Source organism: Gekko japonicus, unplaced genomic scaffold (genome assembly GCF_001447785.1).
Source record: "Gekko japonicus isolate JY-2015 unplaced genomic scaffold, Gekko_japonicus_V1.1 scaffold1563, whole genome shotgun sequence".
In the NCBI taxonomy this organism is placed as follows: Eukaryota; Metazoa; Chordata; class Lepidosauria; order Squamata; family Gekkonidae; genus Gekko; species Gekko japonicus.
Window position 1 is genome coordinate 173,956 of NW_015175405.1, and position 17,628 is coordinate 191,583.

Below are 17,628 nucleotides of genomic sequence, written 5' to 3' on the forward strand. Positions count from 1 at the left end.
GGGAGAAACCTTTTGAATGCTCAGAGTGTGGAAAGAGGTTCAGTCAAAGTGACAGTCTTCAGCAGCATCACAGAACGCACACAGGGGAGAAACCTTTTGAATGCACCGAGTGTGGAAAGAAATTCAGTCACAGTGGCAGTCTTCAGCAGCATCACAGAACGCACACAGGGGAGAAACCTTTTGAATGCTCAGAGTGTGGAAAGAGATTTACTGTGAAGGGCAATCTTCAAATGCACCTAAGAACTCACAAAGCGGAGAAACCTTTTGAATGCTCAGAGTGTGGAAAGAGGTTCAGTCAGAGTGGCAGTCTTCAGCAGCATCAAAGGACCCACACAGGAGAGAAACCTTTTCAGTGCTCAGAGTGTGGAAAGAAATTCAGTCAGAGTGGCCACCTTCAGTTGCATCAGAGAACCCACACAGGGGTGAAACCTTTGGAATGCTCACAGTGTGGAAAGAGCTTCACCTGGAGAGACCAACTTCTACAGCATGAAATAACCCACACAGGGCAGAAACCCTTTGAATGCTCAGTGTGTAGAAAGAGATTCAGTCGGAATAGCAGTCTTCAGATGCACCTAAGAACTCACACAGGGGAGAAACCTTTTGAATGCTCAGTGTGTGGAAAGACATTCAGTCGGAGTGGCCATCTTCAGCAGCATCTAAGAACCCACACAGGGGAGAAACCTTTTGAATGCTCAGTGTGTGGAAAGACATTCAGTCGGAGTGGCCATCTTCAGCAGCATCTAAGAACCCACACGGGGGAGAAACCTTTTGAATGCTCAGTGTGTGGAAAGAGATTTACTGTGAAGGGCAGTCTTGAAATGCACCTAAGAACTCACACAGGGGAGAAACCTTTTGAATGCTTAGACTGTGGAAAGAGATTTAGTCAGAGTGGCACTCTTCAGCTGCACCAAAGAACCCATAGAGGGGGAAACCTTTTGAGTGCTCAGAGTGGGGAAATAGATTCAGTTGCAGTAGCCCTCTTCAAAAACATCTAAGAACCCACACAAGGAGAAACCATGTAACTGCTTCGCCAATGAAAAGAGCTCTTCTCCTGTTTCACACATAAAAAACAACCACAGAGCATACAAAGTGTTGAAATGATGTAAACTGTTGTGAAGAGCTTGAATCTACACAGACACCTAACCCCAACCGGGAAGACATGCCCAGAATGTACAAAGAGCTTCAGCCATGTTTGAAGCCTAAAGTGGATCCCATGGGGAAGAAAGCAAGAATGTGGGTGGTCTCACTGGGTCGAAGGATCAGCAGGTAACTCCTTAGCATCGGGGAGTCCACCCAGGGGAGGAACCTCATCAATGCTCAGTGGGTGGCAAGAGCCTGAGGCTCAAATCCAACTTTCATGTTCCTCAGAGAATCCATACAAGGGCGAACTTGTGCAGGAATAGCTGGTTCTGATGAGGCCCTTCAAATTCTTTCTGACATCTGCAATTTAAAGTACTGACAATTACATACAGAATATACCAAATACCATAGAATACATAATGAATATAACCAGCTATACAGCTAAAAGATGGCGTAAAATCTCAGCAAGGCAATTTTGAACTTTTAATAACCCACAAGCCGGCCACGTCTGAAGCCTGAACCAAACTTTCAAACAGTCAAGGAATTGTAGGTTCAAGTCAGCTTACAGTAATACTTAAATACATTTTCAGCTAAAATCAAAAATAACATAGCAAACCCCACATCTCTCCCCCCCTCCTTGCCCCCCTCTCCATTTATAGGAGGGGAAAATCTAATAGAGAGAAGCAGCTATTCCATACAAAACACTACATCGCCTCGGACCCTCCTATTTGCAAGACCATCGGAACAGCTTCTCTCATCAGTGTGAGGTCTTCTGTAGGAGCCAACCTGCAAGTGGGCCAAACCAACAACCGCCCGTTGCAGTTGCCTTCTCTGCTGTGGCCCCCACCTAAAGGCATGCCCTGCCTGAGGAACTCAGGAAGGCTCCCACTTTCCCGGCTTTCTGCATACTGTGGAAAACAATGATTCAAGAGAACTTTTCTATGCATGCGATAGAGTTGAAGTGTACTAAATGACTCACAAAATTACTTGCATAATTGATTAGGGACTGGGGTCTATGCTACTGTGTTTAACTTACTGAAACTAGGATCATAATATGTATTTTTGAATCATTTTATGTGCCCTGTTAAGACTTTTTGCTTCACTCACGTTTTTAGAGCTCTGATTGGTTCTACAACCTTCATCCTATTGTGTTGTTTATATTGCTCCATCTTGTTGATTGAATTGACTCACTCTGTGTAATTTGCCTTTAATCCAAATGAGAAAGGCAAACTGTAAATAACGCAAATACATAAATAATATCTGGTTTAGGCTCCTCATCTCCCCAAGCCCCACCCTCTCCAAGGCTCAACCCCCAAATCGCCAGGAATTCCCCAACCTTGAACTGGCATCCCTGGCAAGGCCTGGCCCCCATGAGTCCTCCCTCAGTGCCCAAAACATCCCTCAAAAGACCCTGTCCTCTCCCCCTGTCTTTTACTCACAGAAACCTAGTATGAAAAACTGTGGTTGCCTAGCAACAGCCTCTGAGGCAATTCATTTCTTAAAGCTATAGGTGCTCCTTTTCATATACGGAGTTTAAAAAACAACACCACCTTCTTTTCCTAATATTTCACATTTTTCTGCAACCCTGGGGGATTTTTCGGTTTGTAGAAAGATCTGTCTTCCCCTTCACAGCTCCAGTCACCACACTGAAGTATGCTCAGATTTTGCCAACTTCACTATTAGAATATGTGATTTATTTTATGAATACACATGAAAGTGCCCTGTTTTCCCTGCGGTTCAAGTTACCATACAGTAATCCTTAAATACATTTTCAGCTAAAACCAAAAGAAACATAGCAAACCCCACATCTCTCTCCCCTCCTTGCCCCCTTCAAATATGCTTGCCATTCAAAAGCCCTGGCAAAGAAGCCGGCCACAAGATCTCCAAGGAGGGGCCCCACTCACCTCTTCAGGGAGCCCTGGTCGATGATGCATCTTAAATGGGTATGACAAAATATCAGCTTTTTAGTTATTGTGAGAATGCTTCTGAGGTCTTCTTTTGCGTAGGAGGGGTGTAGAAAAGCCAATAAAGAAGCAGCAGAAATCTCTTGGGATTTGTTAAGAGTTCTGCAGGGCCTGTAAGACAGAGCTGTTCCGCCAGGCCTTTGGTGGAGGCGGCGGATGTCAAATAACATCGGCCTCCCCTGCTTTGGGCACTCCACAGCGCCACTTACATCATGGGGTCCAGGTAGGCTTGCCAAGTCCCCCCGGGGGGGCGGGAAAACCCCCGCCCCAGAGGCCCGTTCCCCGCCGCCGCCGGATTGGGCCCGGGGGGGAGCTCCACCCCGACGTGCACATCACCAGGAAGTGACGCGATCACACGGGGCACGCTGGGGGCGGGGCCACTCTGACTGAATTTCTATGGTTTTCCCTCAGATGGTCATGGCACCGCCCAGCGTGCCCTGCGTGATCGCGTCACTTCTGTGTGACGTGGATGCGACGTGCGCGCGCGCTCCGGGAGCGACCCGGGAATCCCCCGCTCCAGATCGAGGTAATACTTGGCAACCCTAGCTCCAGGTGTGGTTGATTTAATCCATCAGAGTGATTCACCACCCCTTCCTGGCATGAGCTTAGTGTACGCTGGAATGGAACTAACCGCTGAGCTGCCATTAGGTATAGGTATATCTTCAATTACTTACCTATAACTGTTGTAATTAATGTTTTCATGTATTATTGTTTTTGTGGAATTGTCTGTTCTGTGACATGACATTAGCCGCCCTGAGCCCGCTTGCGGGGTAGGGTGGGATTAAAAAATCTCAAAACTAAACAAATAAATAGTTTAAACATCTGGATGTGGGTTCCTTCCCTATCCCTGTTTCGGGCCTGTTTTTGGAGTTGCAGCTGCTTCAGTGGCCATGAGGGGAGCTCTGTTCTGGGAAAGAGGAGGTGGAGAGCATCCCTGCTTGACTCCCCATGGATACCATAGACAGTGGGTATCCTTCTCTGCCACGTAGGCAGGATGGTAATTGGGGGCATCATTCTCTGGTCGTTCCAGTCCTATCTGGCTGATCAGTCCCCAAAGTGGGCCTAAGGGGCCCTTGCTTGACAGGTGCCCTATGAAATTTGCCCATGTGGAAGACCCACCACCACACCTTTGGTCGGTGGGTTTCCTGTATCTGTTGCTTGCTTTTAACGTTGTGCGATCCATGAATTGCTGCTAACTAGACTGGCGATTTCTCATTTTAACTTTTTAAAAACTATTATTGCTTATATAACTTATTTTAATTGTTGGATGTTTTCCGTTGTTGTGACCCGCCCTGAAGGAAGGGAGGGATATGAGTCGACTAAAAATAAAATAAAAGATTCCTGTCTAGAATGTTCTTCTGCATCCTTTGACCAAACCACTGAAAAGTGCCGGGGTGTGTGTGTGTGTGAGACTTGGAAAGGAGTATTTTAAACCCACGAAGTTTCCAACACAGGAAAAAATCGGGGGTGGGGCGCAACTGGCCTGGAGAAAAACGCCCTGCCCTTTAAATGTCCCCGTAACGCATAGAAATGGGAAGATTTGTTTACTTTATATCTTGGCTTTCACCCCAATGGGGCTTGCATCATTCCACTTTCATCTGTTTTATCCTCACAACAAACCTGTGAGGTGGGTTAGGCTGTCCCAAGGTCATCCAGCAACTTCACAGTAGGAATTCAAACCTGGATTTCCCAGATCTTAGTCCAACCCTTTAACCACGACACCACGCTGGCTTTTCATGGTCCGGGGTGAGGGGAAGGAGATCACATCCCATGAAGCCCGGATTATAGGAGCCACCATTTTGAAGGTCGGCAGGCCCAGCAAACAGACAGAAAGCTGCTTTGGGGTATATGTGGGCTCCCTTCCTGCCATGAAGCAGTGGTGGTGAAGCAAGCCACGCTCGGGGAAGGGGCAGCAGGGAAGCAAGCCACGCTTGGGGAAGGGGCAGTGGTGGGGAGTCCTCCAGGCGGTCCACAGTCAGGGGGCCTGGGGGCTGGATGAAAGTCTTGGAGCCTTGGTAAGAAGGGGGGGCAGGCCCCAAAATGCCCAACTGTAGCTACAGGCCTATTCAGGAGTTGGCCCGGCTTTGGCTGTTTGGACAAGGAAGGGGTCTCAAGGGGAAGCAGAACCACAGGAGGCTAATCCCTCCTTCTCCCCCTCCCTTCCCTTTGCTATCCAGTCTTGAATGTGTCCAAAAGCAAATACGGGAACCTGGCAGCGGGTCTCTCTCTCTCTCTCTCCCCTTCTCCCAGCCTCCTTTGGAGACGGGGGACAGGGAGGGAAGCTTCACAGTGAACTCCGGCCCCTGGAATTGAACCCATAGGCAGAAGTAGCAAAAGTGGACAACACCCAGAGGCCTTCAGGAGGCCCACCAGCAGAGCCAGAACTGGGAGCAGTGATGGCAGGGCGAGGGATACCAGTGCTCCCGGGGAGGGGAAAGTACAGTGGTGGGACTAGGCAGGGAGTTAAAGGAAGGGGATGGAGAAACAGAGTCGCTCGGCCCCCTTCCAGCCTATGTTCGATCCCAAGGGTTGCCAGCAGTGGGGCTAGGATAAATAACCCTCCTCCAACATTGCTGTTGTGTAATGCCAGGTCCCTCAGCAACAAGACCATGGTCTTTCACGACTATCTGCTGGAGCAGAATGTAGACCTGGCGTGCATGACTGAGACCTGGGTGCGAGAAGGGGAGACAGTCACTTTCTCCCAACTGGCTCCTCCCAGGTTCTTGGTCCTTCATCAGTCATGGACGGCGGGGGGGGGGAAGTGGCCCTATTCATTCGGGAGGCTTACTCCTTCAAGACGCTCCCACCTCTGAGGATCACGGGCCTAGTGTGGGAAGCCAGGGAGAGCTTGGCAGTTTGGCTGGTGTACCGCCGAACACACTAGCCAATAGCCTGCCGTTCCTGATGGAGGCCGTGTCGGGCCGGGCATTGGAGAACCCTGGGCTGATAGTCTTGGGTGACTTCAACATCCACGCCGATGATGTGTTGCTGTTGTTAGACCTGTCGGCAGCGTTTGACATGGTCGACCATCAGCTACTGATCCACTGCCTCATCGACACCGGAGTTCCAGGGACTTGCCTTGCAGTGGCTTGCATCCTTTCTTCAGGGTCGGGGACAAAGGGTGGCACTAGGGGAACTGCTGTCCTGAAGGCATCCACTGATCTGTGGAGTGCCCCAAGTGGCTGTACTCTTCCCGATGTTATTTAACATCTACACGCGCCCCCTTGCCCAGATTGCTCGAAGGCATGGGCTTAGGTGCCACCAGTATGCGGATGACATCCAGCTCTATCTGTTGGTTGGGCGACCGGTCTGACTCTACACCGGAAGATCTGGATTGGGCGCTGCAAGCTGTGGCTGGTTGGCTTAGACTGAGTTGATTGAAATTGAATCCGAGGAAGACGGAGGTCCTGTGCCTGAGTCGGGGCAGTCCGGGGGTAGGGATCCCACTCCCGACCTTCGATGGGGCACAGCTGGTGCCAGTGCCGGAGGTTAGGAGTCTGGAAGTGCTATTGGATTCCTCCTTAACAGTGGAGGCCCAAGTGGCAGCCACTGCCAGGTCAACCTTTTATCATCTTCGGCTGATTAGGCAGCTAGTTCCCTTCCTTGAACTTGGCAACAGTGACCCATGTGATGGTCACCTCGAGGTTGCGCTACTGTAACGCTCTCTGCATGGGGCTGCCCTTGTCTCAAATCAGGAAACTGCAACTAGTGCAGAATGCGGCAGCCAGGCTGCTGATGGGTATCCCCCATGTCAGAGCACATCTAGCCTGTACTGAAGGCACTGCACTGGTTGCCGATAGCATACTGGATTTGTTTCAAGGTGCTGGTTTTAACCTTTAAAGCCCTATATGGTCAGGGTCTGGCATAACTGAGGGACCACTTTTCCCCACATGTTCCCCAGAGAGCACTGTGTTCAGGGGCACAGAATTGGTTGGCCCTTCCAGGCCCCAAGGCTGCTAGGCTGGCAACAACCAGGGCCAGGGCCTTCTCGGTGGTGGCTCCATCCTTGCAGAATGAGCTCCCGGAAGAGATCAGGGCCCTGCAGGACCTTTTACATTCCTGCAGGGCTTGCAAGACAGAGCTCTTCCACCAGGCATTTGACGAAGGAGCCACATCATGCACCGAGGAGTGTCAGTTTGAGGTCAGCGTAGCTCCTGGGATTTCCCAAAACCCTTAAAAGAATCCCCGGGGTCACACTATTTTTCAATGATGTTCTGATCGCTGCCCCCACGGAGGAGGACTTTGCTGACTGTCTGCGTGCTGTCCTTCAGTATTTCCAGTCCGCCTGGTTGAAGGTTAAGCAGGAAAAGTGTCTCCTGGGTGTCCGTTGCCTTGGCGTCCTTGACTTTTCGGTGGGCGCAGAGGGCATCCACCCAGCACAAGACAAAGTCAAGGCCATCAGCGATGCCCCCGTGCCAAAATCCAAGGCCGAGCTCCAGGCGTTCCTCGGCCTGTTGAATTTTTACCACGCCTTTCTGCCACACAAGGTGGCCGTCGCAGAGCCCCTCCACCGACTCCTGGACAAAAAAGCTCCCTGGGTCTGGGGCCACCGGCAAGCTGACACTTTCCAGGCGGTCAAGGATCTGCTGATATCCAATTCGGTCCTGGCCCGCTTCGATGAACAGTTACTGCTGGTCATCCTCACATGCGATGCCACCCCTTACAGAGTTGGCGCTGTCTTGGGGTACAAAGTGCCCAACGGCCGGGAGGTCCCCGTGGCATACTACTCCGGCACTTTGTCGTCTGCCAAGTGCAACTATGCACAGATAGACAAGGAGGGCTTGGTACTTCTTCACCCAAAGAGTGATTAACACATGGAATTCACTGCCACAGGAGTTGGTGGCAGCTACAAGCATGGACGGCTTCAAAAGGAAATTAGATAAGCATATGGAGCAGAGGTCCATCAGTGGCTATTAGCCACAAGGTATAGATAGGGACTCTGAGGCGAGTGATGCTCTGTCATCTTGGTGCTTTTCTGGCCACTGTGTGATACAGAGTGTTGGACTGGATGGGCCTGATCCAACATTGGCATCTCTTATGTTCTTATGTTCTTATGATTGTGGCAGGGTGTCAGCAAGCTGCCAATGTTTTGTTTCCTTCTTTCTGTGTGCACTTGATTGCTTTCACTTTCATATGTAGACCTGTTGATGCGCTTAATTGCTTAGCTGCTGGAACGTCTATATCTCTCAAGGCCACAGGTGGTTGCCGCTGCTTGTTAGTTGCTTGGAGGCTCTCACGAAACACCGTGAGAAAGAGATAACGTGTGTTGCCTAGAAGCGTTTGCTCCCAGGCCCGATGGCGCGCGGGGGAACTCCCGCAATTGGGCCTCAGTAGTTTGAATGTACTATAACATGCCATGCTCTTTGCTCCCCCCTCATTCTGAACAGTGATCCTGTCTATGCACCTATAGCTTCAAATAAAGTAAAACCTTTCTACAAGTGTGTACTTCGTTGATGCTGTGGGGAGTCTGACACAGGGGTGAAGAACTTCCATGAGTTCCTGTATGGCCAGCCTTTCACCATTGTGACGGACCACAAGCCGCTGCTGGGCCTCTTCGCTCCAGACCACCAGACACCACAAATGCTGTCGCCACGGTTCCTGCACTGGTCGATCTTCCTCGCCAGCTTCCAGTATGACCTTCAGTACTGCCCAGTGAAGGTGATGGGTCATGCCGATGCCCTTAGCTGCCTGCCATTGCGCTCCATGGACCCCGACCTGGCTCCTGCACACCAGATCCTACTCGTGGAGGAACTCCCCGACCAGCCGCTCCACGCTGCGGACATCACCCACCACTCCACCAAGGACCGCATCATCTCCCGCGTTTTGGACTGGGTGTGGAGAGGATGGCCCAACAGCAGGGTGGGCCCGGGGTTTACAGCTTTCTTGTCTCGCTGGGATGAACTCTCCGCACACAAGGGGTGCCTGCTCTGGGGAAGCCGAGTCGTGGTCCCCCCCCCCATGTCAGCGAGTCCTAGGAGCCCTGCACGAGACACATCCAGGGATTTTTTGGATGAAAGCTCTCGCCTGTAACTACATGTGGTGGCCAGGGATTGACAGGGAGATCGGGGCCTGGATCAAGCACTGCCAGGCCTCCCAGGAGACCTAACCAGAGCCCCCCCTCCCAAGCTCCCGTACAACAGTGGGAATCCACTCGCACCCCACGGTCCTGGGTGCACCTGGACTTTGCTGGCCCCTTCCAGGGCCAGATATTCTTCGTTTTGGTGGACTCCTACGCCAAATGGCTGGAGGTCATTCCGGTCGCCTCCACCTCCTCCCAGGCGGCCATTTGGGCCCTCACCCGGATTTTCTGCACACACGGCCCGCCCAACACAGTTGTGATGGACAATCGGACAGCTTTTACATCAGAAGAGTTTCAGGAATTCTTGAACTGCTACCTGATCCGACACATCCTTCCTACCTGTTACAATCCCGTGCACTCTGAGCCTGAGGGGGAGTGGGTCTGGCCATGGCGAAATTCGAGGGGGCCAAGTCAGCTGGAAGGCCCTTGAAGCCAGCCTCATGCTGCATCCAGCCAAATGGCTTCCTAGTCAGGCCCGTAGCCACAGTGGGGCACTTAGGAGTGATGCCCCCTCACTCATGTCCCATGCCCCACAACTCCCACTGTGGAAGTTATAAACCAGCAGGTAAGGAAAGACCTTCCTCTTCTTCACCGGCTGGCCAACGGGGTCTCTCTCTCTGTCTCTCTCCACTGCTCCCCTGTGTAGTGTGGTTGCAGGGTTCACGCAATGCAAAGACGACAGGACACAAACGGCTGCTGAAGCTGTCTGAATGACTGAATGCTCTCACTCACCAGCTGTATTTATTGAAAATCTATCTCCTCCTTTTTCCCCCCTCCCCTTCATACATTACAGCATCCTGTCATGAGACATGAACTAAGGAATGTGTGTGTGTGTGTGTGTGTGTGTGTGTGTGTGTGCAAGCTCTCTGTTATCTGTCTCTCCCCCTCTCTCAAGGCCAAACCGACTGTGTCATTAAGCAGTAAACAGATTCCATCTCAGGCTCTCAGTACGTATAAACATTTCAGTTCCCAATCTACAGCCAGGAGAACAGTGGATCCATCTGCACTGCTCTCCTACATCCCTGATTTCCCAATGCCCCACCACCCCAAATTTTCTGGCTATGCCCCTGTTCCTAGTGATTTTTCTTTTGATGCAACAGAACAAAGTTGGGGTCCAGTGGCACCTTTAAGCCCAACAAAGTTTAATTCTGGGTATAAGCTTTTGAGTGCATATCTGAGCACAGTAAAAGGCACTCTATCGGCTAGATTTGCCTTTCTGAAAGACTGAAGCAAAGTGGTCGTGTGTGTTGCAGAAAGAGAAAACAACCTTTCTGTCTCTTTTCCTTAGTTTCTCTTCCTCTTTTCCACTCTTTTCTCATTCATTTCTCTCTCCCTTCACCTAATTTTCCCATGTTCCCCCTCCTCATTGATTTCCAACTCTTGGTCTCACCAATGCTCCCTCTAAGCTGTGGAGTCTTGTGAGCAAAAATTCTACTTTGTGAGCTCCTGGCATGAAAGTTGTGACTGAGCAATTTGGCTACTGCATAAATTAGTTTGCTCTGGAGCCATCCTTCCTGAGATAAGACAAAAATGTGTGAGCCGGAGGCTAAAAAACTGTGAGCTGGCTCACAATAACTCAGCTTAGAGGGAACACTGCTCCTCACCCCTACTCGGCTTGACGAAGAGAGTTGTGTTTCTCAAAAGCTTATGCAATAAAGTTTGTCAGTCTTAGGTGCCACTGGACTTTTTACTATTTTGCAGCAACAGACTAACAGGGCTAACTCCTCTGGATATTCATAGTACTGTAATTCCAAACCTTTTAAAATATATGAACTCCTTGCTTGGCCTCTCTAGGAAGCAGCTCGCTCACTTTAACCCTCTCAGTGCTGCAAGTGGAGGAGAAAAGCTTCAGTCAGGCTGCCCTCCTCAGCGAAGATGCCCATTGCGGCTAGATGGGGCTCCTCGCGAGTAACTCTGCACAGGGGATCCCAGGCTCTTCAGCCCTCTCAGCAAAATTGGGGGGGGGGTTTTGAGCAGGGAGGGGAGAAAAGGAGATGGAGTACGGTTGCCAGCCTCCAGGTGGGGCCTGGGGCTCTCCCACTTTTACAACTGATCTCCAGCTGGCAGAGATCAGCTTCCCTGGAGAAAATGACTGCTTTGAAGGGTGGACTCTGTGGCATTGCACCATGCTGAGGTCCCTCCCCTCCCCAAACCCCGCCCTCTCCTGGCTCCACCCCCAAAGTCTCCAGGCATTTCCCAACCCGGACCTGGCAACACTAAGATGGAGGCAAACTCCAGCCCGCTCCCCTTCCGGCTTTCCACCCATTCCCCTCTTAGGACTTGGCAGAGCGCCTTCAAGAGGTGCCCCAGTGCTCAGTACCCATGAATACCCCCCACCCCCCACACACCAGCCTAAAACCATCTGCCGCTACTATAAAGAGTGATGCCCCTCCTTAGATTTTCCCCCCACCCCCGGCAGGGAGAGGAGAAGCGGGCTCGCCGCTGGGCTGGTTTAGGGAAAGAGGGGGAAGGTGCTACAGGAACGCAGATTTTAATGCAATCCTAACATCCCTTTCCTAGGAGTAAAGGTAAAGGTTCCCTTGCTCGAAAGCCAGTCGAGTCCGACTCTAGGGTTGCGGTGCTCATCTCCGTTTCCAAGCCGAAGAGCCAGCGCTGTCCGAAGACGTTTCCGTGGCCATGTGGCCGGCATGACTAAACACCAAGGCGCATGGAACGCTGTTACCTTCCCAACGAAGTGGTCCCTATTTATCTACTTGCAATTCCTTGCTTTCGAACTGCTAGGTTGGCAGGAGCTGGAACTAGAGACGGGAGCTCACTCTGTCATGCGGCACACTCGGGTCTCCACAGGTCTCCACCTGACCTTCCACAGCCTGCAGTTCAGCGTCTTAACCACTTGAGCCACCGCAGCTCCATTCTCCTAGGAGTAAGCACCCTTGAATACACCGGGGAAGGATTCCGAGGAGACCCGATCCATACCGCTTGGCGTGAGCTGGCTTCAGTTTGCCCTTCACCTTGTTCTTTTTGTCTGCTCCACCGCCCCATATTTGAGACGGCTGAACAGTCAGGGGGGGGGGGCACTCCAGGACAGAGCGCAGCCCCGTCTGCAGGCTTACTCCAGAGCAGCCCCATCGAGCCGCACAGGGCCACTGCCCCCTATAGGGGGTGGTGACAGGGCGCCGCGGACGGCAGCCCGGGAAAGAACGGGAAGCATTTTGCATTCGTCCGCAGCACTGAGAGGGTTAAACCAAGCGAGCTGTTTGCTAGAGAGGCCGAGCAAGGAGGGGGGAGGCGGGAAAGAGGAAGGGGCGGGGGTGTCCGGGCTGCAGGTCCGCGACAGCAGGGGGAAGCCTTCTTGCAGCCGGATCCTGGGAAGGTTTACTCAAAGGTAGGTCATGGGGGAGGGAGAGAAGCGTTTCATTCCCGTAAGAGAGAGGAATGCTGATGTAGCGTATGTCCCGGGGCGGGTGGGTGTGTTCAAGAGTTTTACCAATGGGATTTTCTTATGCAGACTTTTAATTTGTTAACCGCCTTGGTGACACTTGTAGGGGCAGAGGGGCGGGATCCGGATTTGGTAAATCAAACGAAATGCAAATGACTTCGCAGCCGTGGCGAGATGCTCCCGTTCATCCAGGCAGCCCCTCTCCCCTGACCTGGAGAGACTGGACGCCCCCCACCCCTTCTCCTCTGCTGGCTGCTTGGACAGAGCTATGACCTAATCTCTCCGGCCTATGGAGGAGGGATGTGCAAGCGATGAGCAGTTAGCAGCACTTTGTTAGCACCTGGAGGAAAGGCTGAGGGGAATGTTTAGTCTGAAGAAGAGGAGGCTGGGGGACATGATAGCTCTCTTGAAGTCTTTGAAGGGCTGTCACTTAGAGGAGGGCCGGGAGCTGTTCCTGTCGGCAGCAGCAGGGGATAGAACTCACAAGAATGGGTTTAAATTAAGGGCAAGAAGGTACAGGCTGGATCTTAGGGGAAGCTTTTTGACAGTAAGAGTTGTTCAGCGGTGGAATCAGCTGCCTTAGGGAGGTGGTGAGCTCCCCCTCACTGGCAGTCTTGAAGGACGGATGCTCTAGGCTGATCCTGAACTGAACAGGGGATTGGACTAGATGGTCTTCACGGGTCCTTCCAACTCTGTGATTCTATGTTCCAGGCTCCAGTTTACACTAAGAGATAGCCTCCAGGAAAGGCCGATACACAGACATCAGACACCAGATCAAAATATCTGCAACTGATTTGTAAAGAGCCCAATAGAGGTGGTTCGTTTTCCTGAAGGACCAACTGGGCATACTTTTAAAAACTTGATATGTAATATAGCACAATGACGTTAGTCCTGATATGCAAACTACAACAAGGACTCTCCTTCTGATACACCAGGACAATTCCTAGATGTCTCTTGACCAGGGTCGGTGATGTAGCTCCGTGCTCTTTTGGTTTCTTTCTGCCTTTTTAAATATCTTTCCCTCTCCCTCTTCATAGGCAAGTGGATAAGAGTGTCTTTCCACAGTCAGGCAACCCAAGAGAAAGGGGAAGGAGATGGAAGAGCAGGACCAAGAACGAATTGGCAAGAGATCAAGGAAAGGTCCCCATCCCATCCAAGCAGGGAGTGGTGCTGAATTTTGGGGAAAAGCTGTGCCAGAGACCTTGGCTCAGGAGACTTTGACCACAGATCTACACAGCCGATGCTTCCGGCAGTTCTGTTACCAGGAGGCGGAGGGCCCCCGAGAGGTCTGCAGCCGACTCCACCGTCTTTGCCGCCAGTGGCTGAAGCCGGAGAGGCGCAGCAAGAAGGAGATGCTGGACCTGGTGATCCTGGAGCAGTTCCTGGCCGTCCTGCCCCCGGAGATGGAGAGCTGGGTCAGAGGATGTGGGCCGGAGACCAGTTCCCAGGCGGTGGCCCTGGCAGAAGGCTTCCTCCTCAGCCAGGCAGAGGAGAAGAGGCAGGCAGAGCAGGTGAGGGGTTTTCATTTGCTCACTTCAAGCAGCAACCTTAACCTACGGCTTCCTTGCCAGAAATTTCTACCTCCAGAGAATTCACTTGGCTAGGAACAAAACCCAACCCTGATTGCTGGCCCTGCAGTTGAACCAGCTCTGCTGGTCGATGTGGGGATGAGGAGTCTGGGAGCGGGGCGGGATTCGTTCCCTCAGCCTGTTCCATTCCTTCCCTTACTAGTCTTCCTTACTGTTTCAGATGTCGAGACGATCACTGAAGATGGAAGCGAAGTTCTCTGAGGCAGAAGGAGCTCCGTCAGAGGAAAGTCAGAAGGCGCAGGCCCAGGAGCATGCCCAAGATGCCCTGTCAAGTGGTAAGGGTGCCTCCTGCCCTGGTGGGATTGCAGCACCTAGTGAAGTTTTTGGGTAGAAGGTTCAGGACAGGAGAAAAAGGAAGTCCTTCTGCTCACTGCACAGAGTGGACTTCTGGGACTTCATGCCACAGGGTGTAGTGATGGCCACTCACTTGAAGGGGGGATAGACAGATTTGTGGGATTTGTATTAACTGAACTCTTTGTATTTCACCTTCCTTCCTTCTATCAGAAGGACTCAAGGTGGCTTTAAAAATGGAAAGGAAGACAAATGTGGGTGCAGCTGTTACCCATGGCGAATAAATGGCATCTCCCATGTTCTCCTGACCTGGATGGGCCAGACTAGCCCCAGTCTCATCAGATCTCGGAAGCTAAGCAGGGTCAGCCCTGGTTGGTTTTCACACGGGAGACCACCAAAGAAGTCCAGGGTTGCTATGCAGAGGCAGGCAATGGCAGACCAACTACGAAGGTCTCTCCCCTTAAATAGCTGTGGGGTCACCGTAAGTCGGCTGGGACTTGACGCCACTTCACACACACACACAGAGATGCAGACCACGTTCTGAGGCAGCCTGCCTCCTAAAACACATTGCCAGAGGCCAATCGTTTTATTTATTTATTTATCTTTCAATTTATACCCCGCCCTCCCCGAAGGCTCAGGGCGGCTCACAAGGGGCACGGATGCCCAAGCTAAAACATTAAAACAGTACAGAATAATATAAAATACAATAAATACAATTCACTAAAATTTATGGTGCTCCAGAATTATTTAACTATAAAAATTCAAGATGGGGTTCTAAAATTATTAACAACAGGCAACAGTAATAACCATAAATGTAGCAGCAACATTATACGTCCATACCGCGTTGTCCTCTGCCAGGCACGTCTTGCACCCCAATAGTCCCCGCTCTGAAGATGGTCAATTTGCGGGACTAATGAGGGGGGGCGTAGATAGAATGATGGGGACATAATGATGATGGCGTGATGATGGTGGCGGCGGCAGCTCCTACTCAAAAGCCTGGCGGAAGAGCTCCGTTTTACAGGCCCTGCGGAACTACACCAAGTCCCGCAGGGCCCGGATCTCTTCTGGGAGCTCATTCCACCAGGTAGGAGCCACCACCGAGAACGCCCTAGCCCTGGTAACCGCAAATCTGATGTTTCTGGGGCCTGGAATATCCAGGAGATTTTGATTCCCCGACCGTAGTGCCCTTGGGGGAACATGCGAGGAGAGGCGGTCCCTAAGGTAAGCCGGACCCTGACCATATAGGGCTTTAAAGGTCGAAACCAGCACTTTGATAGCCAGTGCAGCCAGTGCACTTTGATAGCCATTGGTAGCCAGTGCAGCGCTTCCAGTGCAGGCCGGATATGGTTTGATTTCTGTGCCCCTGGTTAAAGGCTTTCCAGGGATACCCGGCGAGCCAGTCACAAAGAGGATACTGGACCAAGGATGCTGTCACGTATTTGAGTTCCAGAGTTCACAGGGCGCATTTATAGTCTCGCAGAAGTCTGAAACATGTTGCCAGAATGTATATCTCCTATCCATGCTCATGGGCTTCCCACAATTTACTAAAATTCATTACAGTTTACTAAAATTACATTACAGGGCAGCTCTGAGAAGGGGTGTGTGTGAAGAGGATGAAGGATTTGAACACGCAAATGAACTAGGAGGCTTAGGCTGACATCCTTCCTTCCTCCTTTGTCTCTCTCTCAGGCAGTGAAGAAACGGTTTTGAGCCATCCATTTTATAGCAATGTGGAAACAGAGCTGAACCTCCACTCCAGGTAGGGGAGGTGAGCGGGGGACAGCCTGGGTCCCCCTTTCTCTCAAGGGGGCTTTTGCTCCTGCAGTTGCTGCAGTTGGAGCCAGTTTGGTGTAGTGGTTAGGAGCATGACTCTGATCTGGGAGAACCGGGTTTGATTCCCCACTCCTCCACATGCATCTGCTGGGTGACTATGGGCAAGCCACATTTCTCTCAGAGCTGGTCTCTCAAGAGCAGTTTCTGTCAAGAGCTCTCTCAGCCCCACCTACCTCACAGGGTGTCTGTTGTGGGGAGGGGAAGGGAAAGGAGATTGTAAGCCACTCTGAGTGAAGGCCGGGGTATAAACCCAATCTGTTCTTCTTCTAAGATGCCTGAGCGACAGAGGTTCTAAATGCCACTCCCTTTACCCGTGCCAAGCCATCCTGTACACCCCCCCCCCAGACTTCCCCCTTCTGGTGGGCATTCTCTGCCTGGCATGATCTCTGACGAGGGAATCTGCTTTTCCTTTCAGTCTCCCTTTTCCTTTGAGGAGGTGGCCGTGTGTTTCACCGAGGCGGAGTGGGCCCTGCTGGATCCAGGCCAAAGAGCTCTCCATAGGGAAGTCATGCTGGAGAACTATGGGACTGTGGCCTCTCTGGGTAAGGATCTTTCATAGGTGCCAAAGGTGCAAACTTCCCCCACTGGGATGATGTGTTGACTCCTGCCCGGCTACTTGCCCTCCACTGGGGGCCTCCAGGACTGGGGTGGATGTGAAGGCGATGTTCAGTGTGGCTGGGTAGACTGACCCAAGACTGACCCAGCCACACTGGGTAGACTGACCCAAGCCGCCTGGCTGCCCCAGGGGCGACTGAGGCCAGTGTTGTGGCCATCACCCGAGCCAGAGAAGGTGTCCTGACCCGAGGCCAAGGCAGGGATGAGAGGCCCTCCGAAAGACTCTGTAAAGGGTCACAACCTAATTTCTCAGTTGCCAGGCTTGACAATATGTCTTTAAGAACATAGGAACAAATGAACATAAGAAGAGCCCTGCTGGGTCAGACCAGTGGGGCATCCAGTCCAGCATCCTGTCTCACCCAGTGGCCCACCAGTTCCTCTGGAAGTCCAACAATAGGGCATGGCTGAGACTGTCCCATGATCTTGCCTTCTGGCACTGGGATACCTCTGAATGCGGAGGTAACCCTAAACCTCCCAGCAAACACATATTTTTGGGAGGCTGAAAACCAGCTCCTCGTGGGTCTTGTCATAACTGGAAGGAAACTCTCAGTGCAGCTGCAGGACTGGATATCATGATAACTTCTTGTATTTAATTGTCGAGGGCAGAGAATCAAAAGAGCTGCATGGAAAGTCAAATGTGAACTGTGAGGGAATCATTCTTTGCCACTTTTCCCGTTAAAGTACATACAGAGGAGGGTGAGGATGGGATGGACAGGCAGAATATAAAAACAGCTTTACTGGAGGGCCTGGCTGGGGCATGGTGTGACCAGGTAATCA

At 51.7% G+C, this 17,628-nt stretch overlaps 1 pseudogene; it reads left to right on the forward strand.

Annotated features, from left to right (window-relative positions):
* LOC107122596 overlaps window positions 1–995 on the forward strand; it is a 29,873-nt pseudogene extending 28,878 nt beyond the window's left edge.
* The last annotated feature ends 16,633 nt before the right edge of the window (window positions 996–17,628 follow it).